The following is a 21,382-nucleotide window of genomic DNA, read 5'->3' on the forward strand; positions in this document are numbered from 1 at the left end:
GGGTCAGGCAGCATCCGAGGAGCAGGAGAGTGGACGTTTCGGGCATGAGCCCTTCATCAGTCCTCACTTTCTCTAACCTGAACTGCCCATGCGTGTAGCCCTTTACGTTTCAATATTATCAATATTGACACACACAGTGCAATGTTTTCCAGTGCAGAGGCTTTTATGCTGTGCCCTAGTTGGCTAAAGAAGGCGAGGAACTTGTAAGAAAAGGATCAGAGGGAAAAATTGAAGGTAGTGATATACTTTGTGTAGTTATACTTGAATGTAGAAAATACAAATCACCAGTTTGTGCTGGGCAAAGTCCCACACACAGCAATGAGGTTTTGTTTGTAGACAGGGCTGGTTGAAGATTAGATTTTGCCCAAGACACTGCAAAGTAACTCCTTTCTCCTTCAAGAAAACAGTGTCATTGAATTTTTGGAGGGGACTGATGATTCTAATTGTTCTGATATTTGGTTTTTGTCACCTTCCTCTCAAGAATAATCTGACCTGTTCGATAGTCACATTTACTTCATCTGGATTCCAGCTAGTGGACTAGGGGTTGTAACGAAGTTGGTCAGGTGGGCCTCATCGAATATGAGGACCCTGATTGGGGCTGTTAATTTGGTCCAAATCAGGGAGCCCTGGCTGACAGATAAGAACAGGAGTTTTGGCAGCAGGCCTTGGAGGGAGTCGTTAGGGCTGTCTGCCTTCCCTTCTTCTGGGGTTACATTAGAGCCCGGGTGTCCCTGGAGAAAGGGCACGCGGTGTCCACTAACACCCTTGAGCTGTTCAAGGAGAGGTGGGCACTGTGGGCAATGGAGCATTTTATTTCCCCCTCCAACTCTACTTTGATTTAATCCCTGCTGTCCCCTTTTTTGATCACACAGCATAGCCCTTTGATGAGAATGGCATTGCTTGTCTCTGGCCACTCGGGTGTTTCCTTTCTTCTTGGTGTGGAATATTAATAAAGATTCATGCACCTGTTCGTTCTTCACTGTGTCCTACACCTGCGCACACACACACGCACGCACACACGACATGGGTGCTGGGGCAAAAATAAGCACTACCGCTGTTAGGCAATAGTGTGGGGGGATTAAAAAAAAAGAACAGGAGTGTCAGAGGTTCTGGTCACTCTGAGAGCTAGCTCTGTGGGAGCTGGATCAGTGCCAAGCACTTTCCATGTGCAGAGGGTGACTTGGTGACAGGATACTGGCCTCTGTGGACCTAGGTCAAGAAATTGATGTTCATATTGGTGTTCAGCATTATTTACTGATACCATTTTGACATCATTGATTTTATTTTACTGTTTTTTTCCCTTCTTATTTTTCTTCTTCCCCACACTACTACAAGACAGTGACAGTGCTTATTTTTCCCCCTTACCCATGTCATGTGTGTGCAGATGTCAAACACAGTGAAAAACAACAAGTGTGTAAATCTTTATTCAATTTCCACCACCAGCAAGAAAGGAAACACCCGGGTGGCCAGTGACAAGCAGTGCCCTTACATCAATGATTTTAATGTAAGATGGGTCAATGAATTCTGAATTTTTTACTGATGATCTCAATCAACATAAAACCATATTTACAGTTCAGAGGCTGTAGTTTCATTATGAATTCTGCTGCATGAAGAACAGCTTTAACATAAAATGACTTTAATTTGTGAGGGATGTATCTTACCTCAATCTGGAGCTTTGCTGTTTCCAATCCAGGGAAAGAGGGACGCTTCTGAGCAGGCATTAATGATAATGTGTGACAGGCACTGGTCACCCGAGGTTTCAGGCCAACTCTCCATATTCCCGACTGGCTGAAGCTGTTTTCCATGCCTCAGCTTCACTAGTGCACTGTAATCATCCCCTGTGATCCCACACGCATTGTTATCTGTTCCTTCAACCACTTCCTTCCCATTTCCCAGCCATGCAGGATCACTCAGCCAGCAAGTGCTGGTGGTGGCAGCTCGGACAACTCAAGCCTCAACTTGAAACTGAGTCTGGGCAAACGTGTGGCTGTGGCTGTGCCTGTGCCAGTGATATTTGACAATGTTCCTGAGAAAGAGGTAACAAAATAGAGAGATGGACAGGACAAGGACTGGGACCAGAAACTCCTGAGACCAAGGCTTGGAGGAGGGGAGTTTATAAACCCAATTGGGGTTCTGATGTGTAGTTTGATTGGTTTTATTACGCGTATTTTGTGTGCTTGAGTATATATGTTTAAATTCAGTTGGTACTAATTCCCTATAGGCCCGTTGAAATAAAAAGTATGATAATGAAAGGTTGTACTTGAAACTTAACCACATAGTGCGTAGAAAATGGGTCATGCTGCAGTTGGGCAGGGACAGTCAGTTTAGGCTTTCTGAGCTTTAGTATTATGTCCCTGGTGACTGAAGAAAGATTAATTAGCACTACTTTTAAAAAAAATACACAAGTTACTGTGATAAAATTACATTTGTTTATTGTTAAGGTGTGGATATTCTATTATGTGATGTGAAACTTGGAACATTTACTTAAAACAGCTACCAGTCACAATTATGTGTTTACCATTGTTACATGGTCACTGTTCTGTGGTAATTGAAGATGCTAAATTCCACTTTGTTATCTTGGGATTGTGGGATCTTTCTGAGAGGGCATTTGGTCTGTTTATAGTGGTGTCAATTAATTTGTGAGTGGGTTCACTAAATTAGATTTTTGTGTGATGGGAGTATGGATCTCTCTCCAGAATTTTTATATTGTTTTGGATCATATTGTTTGATTTTGTTCACCTGTCTGTATAGTCACCCGTGGCTTTGCTGAAACCAATTTTTAAAAAACAGATGTCCCATTGTTTATAATGCTTCTGAAACCTGGAAAGATTGCCTCACGCAAAAACAGTACATGTTGGACTTCCTGACAGCTGAAAGACTAAAGGTTTGGGATTCAGACAAAGGTATAAATGGTGAGTAGGATAATGCGAGAAATGGGAGGGAGTGGTGCAGCTGGAAGGTGGAGTGATGGGGCAAGAGAGGTGGGACATTCTTTTCTCACTCTTTGGTCTGAATCCCCTTTGATACATGTATCTGCCTGGGACAAATGCTATCAGTGATGTCACAGGCCCTGCAACTCCATATGCAGGGAATGCAGCCTCTGCAGTTGTGGCATCACCAAATAAGTCATCAGTTAGTGAGGCCATAACGTAGAAGCACATTCCTGCTAAAGAGCAGAAATTTGAGCGAGAAGATTGAGCTAAACAAGTCCACAACCAATGATCACATCAAGGCCCTGCTGTTTTACCACATTCACCTATGAAACATGATATGTACTGTTAAACAGTTAAGAGGTGGAGGAAGAGATTCCATGTCAGCATTGATGATCTGGAACCCAGAGTATAAGTTCAAGAGAAAAGGCTGTTCATAAGTGTTCACAAACCTGTCAAGCAAAAAGTGCCAAGTGAAGATCTATCTTAACCCAACTGCGCCTTTCCCCATCTCACTCCATGAAGTTTACACTATCACAGAAGATATATTGTTTTTTGTTCAATTGTTATTGGGTCCTCTACTTTTTGTCATTTACATAAATGATTTGGATGCGACCATAAGAGGTACAGTTAGTAAGTTTGCAGATGACACCAAAATTGGAGGTGTAGTGGACAGCGAAGAGGGTTACCTCAGATTACAACAGGATCTTGACCAGATGGGCCAATGGGCTGAGAAGTGGCAGATGGAGTTTAATTCAGATAAATGCAAGGTGCTGCATTTTGGGAAAACAAATCTTAGCAGGACTTATACACTTAACGGTAAGGTCCTAGGGAGTGTTGCTTAAGAAAGAGACCTAGGAGTGCAGGTTCATAGCTCCTTGAAAGTGGAGTCGCAGGTGGATAGGATAGTGAAGAAGGCGTTTGGTATGCTTTCTTTTATTGGTCAGAGTGTTGAGTAACAGGGGTTGGGAGGTCATGTTGCGGCCACAGGTTAGGCCACCATTGGAATATTGCATGCAACTCTGGTCTCCTTCCTATCTGAAAGATGTTGTGAAACTTGAAAGGGTTCAGAAAGGATTTACAAGGATGTTGCCAGGGTTGGAGGATTTGAGCTGTTGGGAGAGGCTGAACAGGCTGGGGCTGTTTTCCCTGGAGCGTCGGAGGCTGAGGGGTGACCTTATAGAGGATTACAAGATTATGAGGGGCATGGATAGGGTAAATAGACAAAGTCTTTTCCCTGGGATCAGGGAGTCCAGAACTAGAGGGCATAGGTTTAGGGTGAGAGAGGAAAGATATAAAAGAGACCTAAGGGGCAACATTTGCACAGAGAGGGTGGTACAAGTATGGAATGAGCTGCCAGAGGATATGGTGGAGGCTGGTACAATTGCAACATTTAAGAGGCATTTGGATGGGTATATGAATAGGAAGGGTTTGGAGGGATATGGGCTGGGTGGGACTAGATTTGATTGGGATATCTGGTCGGCACGGACGGGTTGGGCCGAAGGGTCTGGTTCCATGCTGTACATCTCTATGACTCTATAATTGTTACTGAGTCTAAATTTTGTCACACTCTCCCTAGCCTCACAATGCAAGTATCTTCACCACATTGGTTCAGGTATCTCACAAGGAGCTTCTTGAGAGCTATTAGGGATAAACAATAAATACTGGCCTTGCCAGGAATTCCCACTTTCCAATAACAAATAAAGAATAGCTGATAAATGTCTTTTACAGCTACAAGAGGGTGAATTTGTACTGACTTGTGGAACAATGCAAGATGTAAGTGAATTTGACTCTGAGGCTGTTCATTTTTAAACAATAACTGTTCTCATGGGATAATCAGGTTGCATTTATCAAATAAACATTTGTGGTAGTGGATGAGGTTATCCCTTTCCTGGAGTGTGCAGCATAGCAATGAATTGTCTGCAATTCCAGTGAAGCCTCAGAACTGATAGCAGCTAGCAAGGGGCATATTCTGAAGATGGGGAGGGGGTGAGGAGAAGTAAGTAAGAAGGTGGAAATGGAGCCCAGAGAGAGCGACAAAAAAAAACACAGGCTGACAAAGGGATGGATGATGGTAAGATGACAGCCAGACTACTGCGACCACTAGGACTCCTAACAGCACACAAACCAACAGCCACGCTCAGACAACAACTCCCCAGAACAAAGGACCCGATACCCAACATGAGCAAAACTAATGTAGTGTACAAAATCCCATGCAAGGACTGCACAAAACACTACATCGGACAAACAGGAAGACAGTTAACGATCCGTATACACAAACACCAACTAGCCACGAAACGACACGACCAGCTATCCTTAGTAGCTACACACCCAGATGACAAGCAACATGAATTCGACTGGGACAACACTACCATTATAGGGCAAGCCAAACAGAGAACAGCCAGGGAATTCCTAGAGGCATGGCACTCATCCACAGACTCTATCAACAAACACATCGACCTGGACCCAATATACCGGCCACTACAGCGGACAGCTCGAACTGACAACCGGAAGCGGCAGAGACAGGCCACTATAAATGCCGGAGGAAACAGCACAGAAGTGCTTCACAGGAGGCTCCCAAGCACTGAGGATGTCACCTAGACAGGGGATGAAACGTTTGCAACACAAATTCCCAGCTCGGCGAACAGAACCACAACAACGAGCACCCGAGCTACAAATCTTCTACCAAACTTTGATGATGGTAAGCCAGGGAAGGAGAAAAACTGATAATACGGACCATGAGTAGGTGTAAGTGTGTTGTCTGTGCTGAGGGTAGCCTGTGTCATGGCAGGGCCTGGGGTGTGGAAGTCATAGGACATCATAGAATCCCGAAAGTGTGGAAGTAGGCCATTTGAGTCTGCACTGAGCCACTGAAGAACTTCCCCCAGACCTACTCCCATCTTATCCAAGTAACCCTGCATTTTCCATGGCTAACCCACCTAGCCTGCATATCCCTGGACACTTTGGGCAATTTAGCATGGCTAATCCACCTAACCTGCACATCTTTAGACTGTGGGAGAAAACCGAAACACCCAGAGGAAATCCACGCAGACATGGGAGAACTTGCAAACTCCACACAGATAGTCACCAAAAACTGGAATCATACTCAGGTCCCTGACACTATGAGGCAGCAGTGCTAACCACTGAGCCACTGTGCTGACATGGAACAAGGTGTACAGATTCGAGAATTATTGAACTGTATTGAGCTCTGTAGGCTAAGGTTCCCGAAGTGGAAAATAAGATGCTATCAGTTCTGAATAGGGGTCACTGAACTCAAAATGTTAACTCTGCTTTCTCTCTACAGATGCTATAAGACCTGTTCAGTTTTCCAGCAGTTTCTGTTTTGTTTCAGATCTTCTGCATCCTCAGTTCTCTGTTTTATTGCATTAAAACTTTGAGTGAGTTAGCCCTAAAGGGATACTCTCTTTTGCTCACCACTGAGCAACTAAACATTGGACAATAAGGATCTCTGAGTAACCTTCTTGACTTGTCAGTAATTAAAGTCCTTGGCAATCAATTAATGACCACTCAATAGCCTCAACTCACCACTGATCCAAAAACTTTGCAAGTTCAAAAAGTGGCTGATTTTTCTGACTAGTAAACAAGTGAGACTTGACTGCATATTAGTGTTGGGTCTCCATTTGCCCCAGTCTGGGGCTTGTCGTGGACAATGACCTTGTCTTTGTCTCTGATCCCATCCCCGTATCCCTCATGCTACAAGACTTGTTAGAAAAGCACTTAAGTACTCACCATTTAAACCATTAATGCTTAAGCATTCAGAAATTATTCCAGAAGTTGCTTGCTTCTAATTTGCTTCTTAGAGGTACTTTAGAATTGAGAAACTTGCTGGTCAGCTGTTAAGCTGTTCAGAGATGGAACTTGAGCTTTTTCACATGAAGTCAATCATCCCTAAAGATGCTGTGCTGACACTTAGCACATGTTACACTAATTATCAGCAATTTAACTGGTACTTTTTTCTACAAGTGAGGTAAAAATATATTCCTGCATAAACTTGCCACACAACTTGCAATTTTGAAAGACCATGAGATTAATTTTTTTGTTTTACTTCAGGCAGGAGAAACACCCATTATTAATGAAAGACTTGTATTTGACAGAAGAATATTCATTTGTAGGTTATGGACATTGTAGGCAATGCATTTATTGCTCATCCTAGTTATACTCATTGTGTGGTGGAACTAATTGCAATGCACTGTTAGGCAATTATGTGTCAACTATGTTGTAGAACTGGGATCACAACAGGTCAAACTGATTTAAAAACAGTAGGTTTTGTTCCAGAAAAAAGAACATCACTGAACCATTGATTTATTTTTAAACTTTCATCTGATCACTTTGTGGTTCCTTTTACTAATTTAGCTTTTTTTGCATATATATTTTAAAGAACTAAATTCTTAAACAGCCAGAGTGAGAATTTAAACCTGAGTCATACACCCTTTGGTCTGGCCTGTCCATGTCAAACATAATCCCAATCTAAATTAGTTTCATCTGCCCACACATATCTCTTCAAACCTTTCCTATTTATGACTTGCAATGATTGGAACTAGGTGGATCTTGTTGACTGCAAGATTATTGATTGGCCCAAGTTAATACCAACCCCAATCAAGAAGCACTAGCTGACAAGTGTTATGAGGGGATTTAGATTCTCCACAGTTCAGGGATGATAATTGAGAAGCTGTGAGCATCGTTTTGAGATACGTAAACTCCCAGAAATATTGGTCATGGACAATAGGATGTTAACAGCAGGGAACTTCAGTATTTCCTCAAGTCGAATGGTATTCAACACATTAGGACAGCTCCATACCATCCATCGTCCAATGATCTAGCTGAAAGAGTGGCCCAAATGTTGAAGACAAGCTTAAAGACGCAACCTACAACTTCACTTGATACCAAATTGTCCCAGTTCCTGGTCAATTATAGGACCACTCTATAGGCAACAACAGAGATAGCTTCAGCAGAGTTGCTGATGGGGGAAAAGACTCCACATCAAGTTAAACCTGATACTTCCTGACCTGAATGGGGAGGGTGAAATGGCAGTAGGAATGCCACTGCCAGTTACTTGCCTCCTTTAAGTGAGAGAGACAGTTTAATTAAGGGAATGAAGTTTGGTGCTGGAACCATGGAAAAGGCCCTGTATGGATATGAGGCAAGGTTGACATGAGGTCAGGTCCTGTGATTTACAAAGTTCAGGTAGGTGAGGTAGGTCCTGAACAAACATTTGGATCACCTGAAAGCTGTTACGTCACAAATGGGGCAGGAGCAAAACAAACCTGGCCTCTCAGAGCAGCCAGAAGTCCTGTCATAAACCATAGGTTCTTCCCTCTCCATCTATCTTGAGGAAATCTCAGAGTCTGAGAAAGTTGCAGCCTCAATAGTGTTCCCCACAGAAGAAAAGGAGGAAACTCTCCCAAGACATTCTGGATGCAAGAGATGGGCTGCAGTCAGGTACATGCTGTTCATGTAAGAAGAACTGAACCTGTGGCGAAAACATTGTGGGAAAAGCTACAAGTGAAAGACCAGGTCAACATCACTGGGAGGAGGGATTCAGTGATTGGAACCATGTGTATCTTGTTGACCATGCGATCCTTGATTGGAGTTGTTAACCTGAGCCAATCAGGAAGCACTGGCTGACCAATATTGACAGGGGATTTTAAACACTACCGCACTTAGGCAGTAGTGTGGGGAAAAAAAAATTGACAGGGGATTTAGAATCCCCTCAGTTCAGGGGACTGACTCTGAGCGGGCTGGTGCTACAGTCAGTATGTTACTGTTGGTGTGGGGGAAACCTGATTCCTGAACTGGCTGAATCATTTAGCCAGTTTGTTAACTGGCATTCCTTTTAGTGAGGGCTGATTTCTAAACTCCTGATGCTCACAATGTGTTTCAGGTGAAACTCAGTTCTCATTAGGGGATTGTTGTTTCCCTGGCTGGTTACAGCCTGTGTGTTTCTCTTTTCTCTTTTTTTCTTTTTTTTGAGAAAATAACAATGTTCATTTTGTGGTAGGGCTTAGCCCTTGGACTCTAGTTTTCTTTGTTTTTTGTGTAAGTGTCTTCACTGTTTTTGGTGGTTGGACTGAGCCCTTGTGGAAGAAATACATTTCACTAGAGAAGCTGTTCCTGTGGGGAGGCCTAGCCCTGGGACTGGGCCTCTGAAGATTGAACACCTGTGTGTGTGTGTGCTGGGAGGTGAGCAATTGCTGTATCCTGGAGTTTGGTTGAAGACCTTGCCTTCAGGAATGGACCAAACCCCTGTGAGTTAACCGCACCTGTACAATGTACTATGTTCCTGTGAGTGGGCCTGGTTTTCCAAGGCTGGGCCAGGACTCCACAGAGACTGAACACCTGTGCTGTGGGGTGTGTATTTGCTGCCTTCGGGAGTCGACTCTGCCCTTGGTTGTGGATCCTTTTTTTTCTAGCGGTGGACTCCATTTTGGACAATGCACCTTGTGAAATGGAGTGGACTCCATTCCTGGGAATGGACTTTATATTTGAAGACTCTATATTTGGACTGTGGACCAGAAAGGACTCTGTTTTTATGTAATTAACTGTTTTGTGTTGTTTGGGTCTATCAGCTGCACTGTCTTGTGTGTCTCTGGGTCTGGCAGGTCTTACTGTGAGCTGGGAGGCTCATGGGTTGTCCTGAAAGCTGTCACCCTGAGATCCGGAGGGTGGGTAGGCCATCCTGTGAACCTGAAGGTTGGTAGGCTGTCCCGAAAGCTTGAGGGTGGGTAGGCCACTCTGATGCCAGTCACCCTGAGAGCCAGATGGTGGGTAGGCCGTTCTGAGCGCTGTCGTCCCGAGAAGGGGTAATCGGGACGGGCTGTCCTAGAAGTGGTCGAAAGGTGTGTCAGACCAGCCGAGAGCCAGAAGGCGCGTAGGGGCAGACTGAGATCCGGAAGGCTTGTGGGCTACCCTGCACGCTGTCGTCCCAGGGAAGGGGACGGGCTGTCCTAGAGGTGGCCGGAAGGTGTGCCAGGATAGCCCACTGGCCGGATGGCGCATCGGGGTGGGTGAGAGCCCAATGGTACGTAGGGGCAGACCGAGAGCCAGAAGGCGGGTAGCTGTCCTCAGCGCTGTCACCCCGGGCAGGTACCGGGGCGGGCTGCCCCAGAGGTGGTCGAAAGGTGCTGAGGGTGGTTAGTGAAGCCGGAAGGTGGGTAGGCCGTCCTGACCGCTGTCACCCTGGGCGGGTACCGGGGCGGGCTGCCCTAGAGGTGGTCGAAAGGTGTGTCAGGGCAGACCGAGAACTGGAAGGGGCATGGGGTGGACCGAGAGCCGGAAGGTACATAGGGCGGGCTGTCTTAGAGTGGCCGGAAGGTGGGAGGGACGGGGACTTGCTGGGTCTGTATTGTACACTGTTTATGTAACTGGGTTGGCTTTTATGTACAAATGTCATTGTCGCTGACCTTTATATGTGGAACTGGGATTTGGGGTTTGTCCTCCTCTCCCTATAAACTGTTTGAATGGTAGGGTTTGGTGCCTAGCTTTGCTGCTCCTCTCCCTTGTAAAATTGCTGTTGTAAACAGCTGTAAATGTTAACTGTTTTTTGTAAACTGTGTTTTGTAATTTGGTTAATAAAATATAGTATATAAAAAAAAAAAAATTGACAGGGGATTTTAAACACTACCGCACTTAGGCAGTAGTGTGGGGAAAAAAAAATTGACAGGGGATTTAGAATCCCCTCAGTTCAGGGGACTGACTCTGAGCGGGCTTGGCATACTGTGTGCAGTACTGTGTACAGTAAATAAAGAGTGACTTGGTGATGAAATACCAGCCTCTGTGCTGTTGTTTCAAGAACCTATCAAATTTATCATTTCCTCCCACACCCAATGCTATGTCTACGCTTGATGGTCAAAACACTCTGACATAGGAAACTCATCTGATTATTTTGAAAGTAGCTTACGCACCAAGGTAAATAATATCAGACAGCCCAAATTCAACAACCAGCTAACGTGGTTCGATGGCCACCTACTGGTCGGTCAAGAGGAAACTCGAGCTCTTTTTAGGCTTAAAAATAAGATTATCTGTGCAGGTGATGTACTGCAAAGTCTACAATAGCAGATGCAACATTATCATCCAAAAGCACAGACTTGAATAACAACTGAAAATATTGGAGGTAGAGGTATCTGAGGAGAGAGAAAAACAGTTAACTTTTCAGAGTAAGACCTTTCAGTGGAAAGATCATAGGTGCAGGAGTAGACCATTCAGCCACTCAAGCCTGTTCTATCATTCAAGGAGGTAATGCCTAACTCCATATCCCTGCCTTTGGCCAATATCCCTTAGATACATTTTTGTTAAGCAAAGATATTATCTCAGATTTAAAATTGATGACTGAGCTAGCATCCACTGCCATTTGTGGAAGAGAGTTCAAAATATCTGTGACCTATGTGCATCGAAGTGCTTCCTGACATCTCTCTTGAATGGTCTGGTGCTAATTCTCAGACTAGTTTTAGCAACAGCAGGCAATGGAAATAATTTATCTCTATTTATGTTATCTTTACCCATTATCAACCTAAAATGTTAACTTGCAATGTATTTCTTGCACTTTCTGCTTTTTAGTTTTGATTTCCAGCATCTGCAGCACCTGTTTAAGTGTAAACTTGTGGCCCGTGCATTGGACAATGTTGAGGTATCATTGAGTACCATCTGGTTAGTGGCACTGGACATTGCTTGCGGTTTCCTCTGTTGGTAAGACTTAAATTTCAATATGATTGGTTCAGTCCAGGGGCCCACTGAAAGCATATGTGCTTTTCACAATCATTCACACTTCACTGCTTTCAGGTAGTGAACAGTGCCTTACTCAGGAAGGCTGGCCAACATACAGATTATCTCACTGATTCAGACAGGCTGAAAGAGCCGTCAATTCAGTGGCTTCACCATATTGCCTCAGGTACAGGATTTCATATAATGCACACACAGTGTTTAGGTGCCATTAAAGTCTACTGCCTTCATTAACAGGAAATGGTTTAATTGTTAGGTGCAACTGATCTGGGATCACCATTAAAGCATCCTGCAGGTGTGCTTATGTTACTGTGGGAGCAACTGCATTTCAGCTGCTACAGATCTTTCACCTCCACTGAATATTCTAAGATGGATAGGCCTAGAAGACTTATAAATGAAGGGATGGCGACTGACTTCGGTGAGAAAACTCAGAAGGGAGACAGAAGTGATACAAGACCAACCACATTGTGCCCATATCCATCATGGATCAGACCATTTATTGACTAAGCATAAGATTCAGATTTCTGGATCCGTCTGATGTGAATCTGATAATGAATTGCTCCAATGAGGGTGAACTGTATCATGGTGGGATGTTGCATTATGTAAAACTGGTGGCTAATGAGACCTTAGTTTAGTGTGAGGCATTCCCTGATGAACGTGAGGGTGAGGAAGCTGATAGCCAACCTGATTCATATGAGGGCTTTGCTTACAAAGTAAATTTGCACCTCCCTGCTGACCTAAGAAGGACAAGGACTTTGTGGAAAATTCAGATGTTTTGTCCTCATCACACCTTACTACTGCTTCTTTAAGTTTATGAACAAGGCAATGGCAATTCATGTCTTTGACTATCCCCAGCACTCACTCTTTGTTCTGGCTCCTCAGGACAGTTGTTGATCAGTTGATGGAGGAAGTATGCAGGTTTACAAGAAGATCACGGAATTCATAATTTGGATGGACTCCTAGATGATATTGCACAAAAGGAGGTCGGTCGTGGGAGATCTTTAAGCATGGTGCCAATCCATTCTGCCATGTTAGCTGATGTCATGGCTGCCATGTCAGTCTCCAACTCTGGCAGCTAAATGTTTGTCTATCCCCATCTCACTGACCATAATGGAAGGTCACTATGAAAGTAGGAGTAAAGGTAGGAGGATCCTTGCAACTTACTGCCAATTCTGCCTTTCCCTTCCCACCCAGAGTCTTACATGTTCTAAAGGTGCGTAACAATATCTCTGAACAAATTGATTTGAAAATTAAAAAAAATCCTGGCCATTTATTTGAATTGATTAAGGAAACAATTTCAGTCATAGAGTCATAGAGATGTACAGTATGGAAACAGACCCTTCGGTCCAACCCGTCCATGACGACCAGATATCCCAACCCAATCTAGTCCCACCTGCCAGCACCCGGCCCATATCCCTCCAAACCCTTCCTATTCATATACCCATCCAAATGCCTCTTAAATGTTGCAATTGTACCAGCCTCCACCACATCCTCTGGCAGCTCATTCCATACACGTACTATCCTCTGTGTGAAAAAGATGTCCCTTAGGTCTCTTTTATATCTTTCCTCTCTCACCCTAAACCTATGCCCTCTAGTTCTGGACTCCCCAACCCCAGAGAAAAGACTTTGTCTATTTATCCTATCTACGCCCCTCATAATTTTGTAAAACTCTATAAGGTCACCCCTCAGCCTCCGACGCTCCAGGGAAAACAGCCCCAGCCTGTTCAGCCTCTCCCAACAACTCAAATCCTCCAACCCTGGCAACATCCTTGTAAATCTTTTCTGAACCCTTTCAAGTTTCACAACATCTTTCCGATAGGAAGGAGACCAGAGTTGCACACAATATTCCAACAGTGGCCTAACCAGTGTCCTGTACAGCCGCAACATGACCTCCCAACTCCTGTACTCAATACTCTGACCAATAAAGGAAAGCATACCAAATACCAAAGCATTTTTTACTATCCTATCTACCTGCAACTCCACTTTCATGGAGCTATGAACCTGCACTCCAAAGTCTCTTTGTTCAACAACACTCCCTAGGACCTTACCATTAATTGTATAAGTCCTGTGAAGATTTGCTTTCCCAAAATGCAGCACCTCGCATTTATCTGAATTAAACTCCATCTGCCACTTCTCAGCCCATTGGCCCATTTGGTCCAGATCCTGTTGTAATCTGAGGTAACCCTCTTCGCTGTCCACTACACCTCCAATTTTGGTATCATCTGCAAATTTACTAACTGTACCTCTTATGCTCGCATCCAAATCATTTATGTAAATGACCAAAAGTAGAGGACCCAGCACCAATCCTTGTGGCATTCCACTGGTCACAGGCCTCCAGTCTGAAAAACAACCCTCCACCATCACCATCCTCTGTCTTCTACCTTTGAACCAGTTCTGTATCCAAGTGGCTAGTTCTCCCTGTATTCCATGAGATCTAATCTTGCTAATCAGTCTTTCCAATGGGAACCTTGTCGAACGCCTTACTGAAGTCCATATAGATCACATCTACTGCTCTGGCCTCATCAATCTTCTTTGTTACTTCTTCAAAAAACTCAATCAAGTTTGTGAGACAAGATTTCCCATGCATAAAGCCATGTTGACTATCCCGAATCAGTCCTTGCCTTTCCACGTATATGTACATCCTGTCCCTCAGGATTCCCTCCAACAACTTGCCCACCACCGAGGCCAGGTTCACCGGTCTTTAGTTCCCTGGCTTGTCTTTATCGTCCTTCTTAAACAGTGGCACCACGTTAGCCAACCTCCAGTCTTCCGGCACCTCACCTGTGACTATCGATGATACAAATATCTCAGCAAGAGGCCAATCAATCACTTCTCTAGTTTCCCACAGAGTTCTCGGGTACACCTGATCAGGCCCTGCGGATTTATCCACCTTTAACCGTTTCAAGGCATCCAGCACATCCTCTCTGTAATCTGGACATTTTGCAAGATGTCATCATCTATTTCCCTACAGTCTGTATCTTCATATCCTTTTCCACAGTAAATACTGATGCAAAATATTCAATTAGTATCTCCCCCATTTTCTGTGGCTCCTCACAAAGGCCGCCTTGCTGATCTTTGAGGGGCCCTGTTCTCTCCCTAGTTACCCTTTTGTCCTTATTATATTTGTAAAAACCCTTTGGATTCTCCTTAATTGTATTTGCCAAAGCTATCTCATGTCCCTGGTTTGCCCTCCTGATTTCCCTCTTAAGTATACTCCTACTTTCTTTATACTCTTCTAAGGATTCACTCGATCTATCCTGTCTATACCTGACATATGCTTCCTTCTTTTTCTTAACCAAACCCTCAATTTCTTTAGTCATCCAACATTCCCTATCCCTACCAGCCTTCCCTTTCACCCTGACAGGAATATACTTTCTCTGGATTCTTGTTATCTCATTTCTGAAGGCTTCCCATTTTCCAGCCATTCCTTTACCTGCGAACATCTGCCTCCAATCAGCTTTCGAAAGTTCTTGCCTAATCCTGGGAAAATTGGCCTTTCTCCAATTTAGAACTTCAACTTTTAGATCTAGTCTATCCTTTTCCATCACTATTTTAAAACAAATAGAATTATAGTCGCTGGCCCCAAGTGCTCCCCCACTGACACCTCAGTCACCTGCCCTGCCTTACTTCCCAAGAGTAGGTCAAGTTTTGCACCTTCCCTAGTAGGTACATCCACATACTGAATCAGAAAATTGTCTTGTACACACTTAAGAAATTCCTCTCCATCTAAACATTTAACACTATGGCAGTCCCAGTCGATGTTTGGAAAGTTAAAATCCCCTACCATAACTACCCTATTATTCTTACAGATAGCTGAGATCTCCTTACAAGTTTGTTTCTCAATTTCCCTCTGACTATTGGGGGGATCTATAATACAATCCCAATAAGGTGATCATCCCTTTCTTATTTCTCAGTTCCACCCAAATAACTTCCCTGGATGTATTTCCAGGAATATCCTCCCTCAGCACAACTGTAATGCTATCCCTTATCAAAAATGCCACTCCTCCTCCTCTCTTGCCTCCCTTTCTAGCCTTCCTGTAGCATTTGTATCCTGGAATATTAAGCTGCCAATCCTGCCCATCCCTGAGCCATGTTTCCGTAATTGCTATGATATCCCAGTCCCATGTTCCTAACCATGCCCTGAGTTAATCTGCCTTCCCTGCTAGGCCCCTTGCATTGAAATAAATGCAGTTCAATTTATTTGTTCTACCTTGTCCCTGCCTGTCCTGACTGTTTGACTCACTTCTGTTCTCAGCTGTACCTGTCTCGGATCTCTTTCCTCACTATCTCCCTTGGTCCCATCCCCCCACTTTACTAGTTCAAAGCCTCCCAGGCAGTTCTAGCAAATTTCCCTGCCCGTATATTAGTCCCCTTCCAATTTAGGTGCAATCAGTCCTTCTTGTACAGGTCATTTCTACCCCAAAAGAGATTGCAATGATCCAAAAATGTAAATCCTTCTCCCATACACCAACTCCTCAGCTATGCATTCATTTGCTCTATCCTCCTATCCCTGCCCTCACTAGCTCGTAGCACTGGGAGTAATCCAGATATTACTACCCTTGAGGACTCCTTTTTAAATTTCTTCCTAACTCTCTGTAATCTCCCTTCAGAGTCTCAGTCTTTTCCCTTCCAATATTGTTGGTTCCAATGTGGACAATGACCTCCTGCTGGCCCCTCTCCCCTGTGAGAACATTCTGCACCCTCTCTGAGACATCCTTGATCCTGGCACCAGGGAAACAACACATCATTCTGCTTTTTCTCTGCTGGCCACAGAAACATCTGTCTGTACCTCTGACTACAGAATCCCCTAACACAATTGGTCTCTTGGAAGCTGACGTTGCATTAGAGCCAGTCTCAACACCAGAAACTTGGCTGTTCGTGCTACGTTCCCCTGAGAATCTATCACCCCCTACATTTTCCAAAACAGCATACTTGTTTGAAATGGGTATATCCACAAAAGACTCCTGCACTAGATTTTCCCCCCTTCCTATAACTGCCATCCATCATATACTGTTGCTGTTGCAAATTCCTCATCGCTTCTCTCTGTCTCTCCAACCAATCCACTCGATCTGATAAAATTCGCATCCAACAGCATTTATGGCAGATATAATCTGCAGTAACCCATAAACTCTCTTTAAACTCCCACATCTGACAAGAAGTACATCTCACTGCAAAAGCCATTTTTGCTCCTTCACAATCTACAGACCCAGAAAATAACACCATCTTATTCCTCTACAAACACTGCCCCAGATTAAATAAATAGCTATGGCTTATATTTTAAGTTTAATCAAGAGACTTATCTCCAAAAACATATAATCAAGAAAGAATCCACTATACTCACTACTGCAGACTTAAAACGACTTGGACAGACTTAAAACACCAATTAACTTATCTGGTTCTGTGCTGTGAACTTCGCCCAACAGTTCCTCCAAGATCAGTTGTGAATTTCACTGTTTTGTTAATTTTCCCAGATGCACTCCGATGTCCAGCGATACATGAATTCAAACAGCAAAGGCGGTAACTGTGCAGGTTCTCTTTCTCTCTCTCTCTCTCTCCCTCTCCCTCTCTCCTGCTCTGTCCTCACCATGTGCTTCCTTTGTCTGCTCTCCTCCCTTTTAAAACTGCTGTTGTTTTGACTTTTTTTTTCCCGAAGTTCCAAAACAATGCAACAGCCTATAAAACAGTAATTGCTGCTCCTGGCATTCGAGGAAATCACCTCCAACACCTAAAAAGCCTGCACTTAGGCAATTTATATTTAAGCCCTAATTGCAATTTCAAACTTAAGAAACATGATTTGCCAAGGAAATGCCCGACTCCAGGAGCAATTGTGATGATGTACAGCACCGAAGGAGGCCATTTGGCCCATTGTGTCCATGGCAGTTGATAAACCATTGTCCAATTGCATTCCATCTTTCAGCTTTGAGCCATAGCTCTGTAGTTACCTTACCTCACGTGCACAGATGTATTTTTAAATGCTGTGAATGTATCTGCACACTCCTCCTCTTAGATAGTGAGCATCAGACTCCTACTGTGCCTTCAGTACAGCATATTCCTCCTCTACTCCATTCAGTCCTTACACCAATGAACTTCACACCTACATCACTGTTATTGATCCCTCTGTTAAAAGAAAAAAACTTCTTCCTATCAGTTCATCTAGGTCACTGATAATTGTATACCACTTGATTATAACTCCCAATAGCCTCCACTATTCCCAATAGAAACAAATTTAGCCTGTTTATCCTCACAGCTAAAATTCTCCTGTCCTGGCAACATCATTGTAATCCCGATGAAGGGCTTTTGCCCGAAACGTCGATTTCGCTGCTCGTTGGATGCTGCCTGAACTGCTGTGCTCTTCCAGCACCACTAATCCAGTAATCTCTATATTCTATCTAGTGCAGTCACTTCCTTTGAAATGAGAAGAGCAACCCTGTATGCAGCATTCCAGCTGGTTCAAAATGGTCTTTTACACAACCCCAGCATAATCTCACTGCTGTTATCTCTAATCTCAACCACCAAAATGATCTCTCTGTCATCTTAATTCTTTAACCACCTGTCCTATTACCTTTCAGGGTTCTGAAAGCGTATCTAAGTCTTTTCTTAATCACAATGAGGGATTCTGCCTCTGTCACTCTTTTTAAATTCATTTGTGGGATGTGGGCATTGCTGGCTGGCCAGCATTTATTGCCTGACCCTTGATGCCCTTGAAAAGGTGGTGATGAGCTGCCCTCTTGAAATGTTGCAGTCCACCTGCTGTGGGTTGACCCATAGTGGCAAGAGGGGGGGAGTTCCAGGATTTTGACCCAGCGACAGTGAAGGAATGGTGATATAATTTCACCATGAATGTTGAGTGGCTTGGAAGGGAACTTGAAGGTGGTGATGTCCCCATGTTTCTGCGACTCTGCTCTTTCCGGAATACTACCACTTATTGGTGGAGCTATATAGCTCCTTGCCCTGCTTGTCCTCCCCAAATTTCAAATGTGAAGATGGTAATCTATAATTATCATCAGATGTTGTTAAATGTATTATAACATAATCTGGCCCCACATGTAACAAAACCCACATAATACACACTTCACTATGGCAGTGAACTCTGAGTATAGACTGAGGAGAGGAATAAGAGGCTATGGAATGCCTTGGGATGAGAAGTGTCTTTTAATAAGTGCCAGCCCTTTGTTTCTAGCATTTCCTGGAGCTTTGTGGGGTGCACTTTGATGAGGTTTTTGTTCCAGTCCTAAAGAAAATGTTCGATGCTGAATTTGGCTCTAGATCCACAACTATCATAGTCAATTCTTAGCTCAGTCCTTTTGAGAACTGAACAGGCTAAATTTCTGTACAATTAATATTCTATTACATTAATGTTAATGATTAAACTAATAGTCACAAGAATGCAATAGGAGTAAGTAATTTTGAGTTGTGTAGGCAAGACAATGCTGGCCCTTCTCTTTGAGCTGCTGCAGATCTTGTAGTGGAGTTGGGTGGGGAATACCATCAAATTGATAGCATTGATGAAGGAATGTGATTATCTGTACAGATCAGCATGTTGTACAACTTGGAGAAACATTCAATATTATTCTGTTATGATACTCCTGCTCAGGTTTTTTGCCATGCTAACAGACATAAGTACCTTGGTGAACTGTTGCAGTGCATCCTGTAAAATATGCACATTACCTATTCTCCTGATTTACATATCTTCTATTTGCTGTTTTATCTTTGTCATCTTCCTCGTGATCTCTAATATTTCTATCTATTCCTTGCCATCTTATTTCATTACCACTTTGTAAACTGCTTTGTTCTAACAAATAAAGGTCTAACTTGCCCTTCTGATCAGGACCCCAATGAAAATGCTCTTTCTATAGGATGAGTAAGTATCCTTCTTTGTAGTACTGTACATGACATTACACTTGAACTAACTCAGGTCTCAACAAGGCTTTAGATAAGCTCATTTATTACCTCTTGACTTGAATGTTCTGTATCAAAGTGATAAGGCTAGAGTTCAATTCATTTTCTTTTTACCAGTTTTACTACCCTGAGAAGATATTTTTATTGTTCTGTGAACTTGTAAACCTCAAATCTTTCTTCTGTTATACTGCACGTGCAGAGATAAATTCCAGAAGAAGTACAGACATGTTTTGGATTGGTCTGCTACTGGTAATAGGAGTTCAATGTGGGTAAGTGTGAAGTGATTCACTTTGGTATGAGTAACAAAAAGATGGGGTACTGGACTAATGGTCGGATACTTGGTAGTGTGGATGAGCAGAGGGATCTTGGTGTCCATGTACACAGATCTCTGAAAGTTGCCACCCAGGTAAATAGTGCTGTGAAGAAGGCATATGGAATACTGGCTTTTATTGGTAGAGGAATTAAGTTCCGGAGTCCTGAGGTCATGTTGCAGTTGTATAAGACTCTGGTGTGGCCACATCTGGAGTATTGTATGCAGTTTTGGTCGCCATACTATAGGAAGGATGTGGACGTACTGGAATGGGGGCAGAGGAGGTTTACCAGGATGTGGCCTGGTATGGTAGGAAGATCGTATGAGGAAAGGCTGAGGCACTTGGGGCTGTTTTCATTGGAGAAGAGAAGGTTTAGGGTGACTTGATAGAGGTGTACAAGATGATTAGGGGTTTAGATAGAGTTGACCATGAGAACCTTTTTCCACGTATGGAGTCAGCTATTATGAGGGGGCATAGCTTTAAATTAAGGGGTGGTAGGTATAGGACAGATGTTAGGGGTAGATTCTTTACTCAGCGAGTCGGGAGTTCATGGAATGCCCTGCCAGTAGCAGTGGTGGACTCTCCCTCTTTATGGGCATTTAAACGGGCATTGGATAGGCATATGGAGGATAGTGGGCTAGTGTAGGTTAGGTGGGCTTGGATTGGCGCAACATCGAGGGCCGAAGGGCCTGTACTGCGCTGTATTTTTCTATGTTCTATATAATATAGCATTATATATGTCTTGAATGAACCTCTTTGCTGCCAGACCTTTGACATGGTGAAAGACGTGAAGCTGTGCAAAGAAAGACACTTAATAGTGAATTATAAGTAAAACTACTGAATTGCTTCTAGCCCACTTGGATGCCTTTGATAAAGGGCCAACAGTTCAAGGCATTCTGTTTTATTTCACCCTAAATATGATAAGAATGTTGTAGATCACGATTGAGAGGTGTGAACAAGGAAATGACAGCTGTTAATGCAGAATGCAAGCAGGCTGTAGTAGAACTGATTTTTGGCGTCGAGAGAGAATTAATTACTGATAAGCCAGTGAAAGTGTGTGTCCAATACCACTGTTATGAATTTAACCAAGAACAATTATGAAGGCATGAGAGCAGAGTTGGCAAAAGTGAACTGGTAATTTAGCTAAAAGGACAGGTCAATAGAAATGAATTAACAAACATTAAAGGAGATATTCCAAAAAGTGTAGAATAGATACATTCCAGTAAACAAGAAAAATTTATGAAGGACAGACACAACATCAAGGTACATTTAAGAAATTCAAATATAGTATCAAACAAAAAAAAACATATAATTGTAGAAAGATAGGTGGCAGGTCAGAAGATTGGGCAGTATATTTAAAACAGCAAAGAATTGCTGCAAGTTTAATAAGGATGGAAAAATTAGAGTACGAGAGAAACTTAGCCAAAAATATTAAAAACAGGAAAAGTTTCTTCAAATATTTCAAAAAGAAAAGAGTTAACAAAGTAAGTGTTGGTCCTATGGAAG

At 43.3% G+C, this 21,382-nt stretch overlaps 1 protein-coding gene across 2 annotated transcripts in view; it reads left to right on the forward strand.

Moving 5' to 3' along the window:
* Positions 1-21,382, forward strand: part of ttc39b (tetratricopeptide repeat domain 39B) — a 120,142-nt gene that overhangs the window by 718 nt on the left and 98,042 nt on the right. The window lies entirely within an intron of this gene.

The sequence above is a fragment of the Chiloscyllium punctatum genome, chromosome 2, assembly GCF_047496795.1.
Source record: "Chiloscyllium punctatum isolate Juve2018m chromosome 2, sChiPun1.3, whole genome shotgun sequence".
Taxonomy (NCBI): domain Eukaryota; kingdom Metazoa; phylum Chordata; class Chondrichthyes; order Orectolobiformes; family Hemiscylliidae; genus Chiloscyllium; species Chiloscyllium punctatum.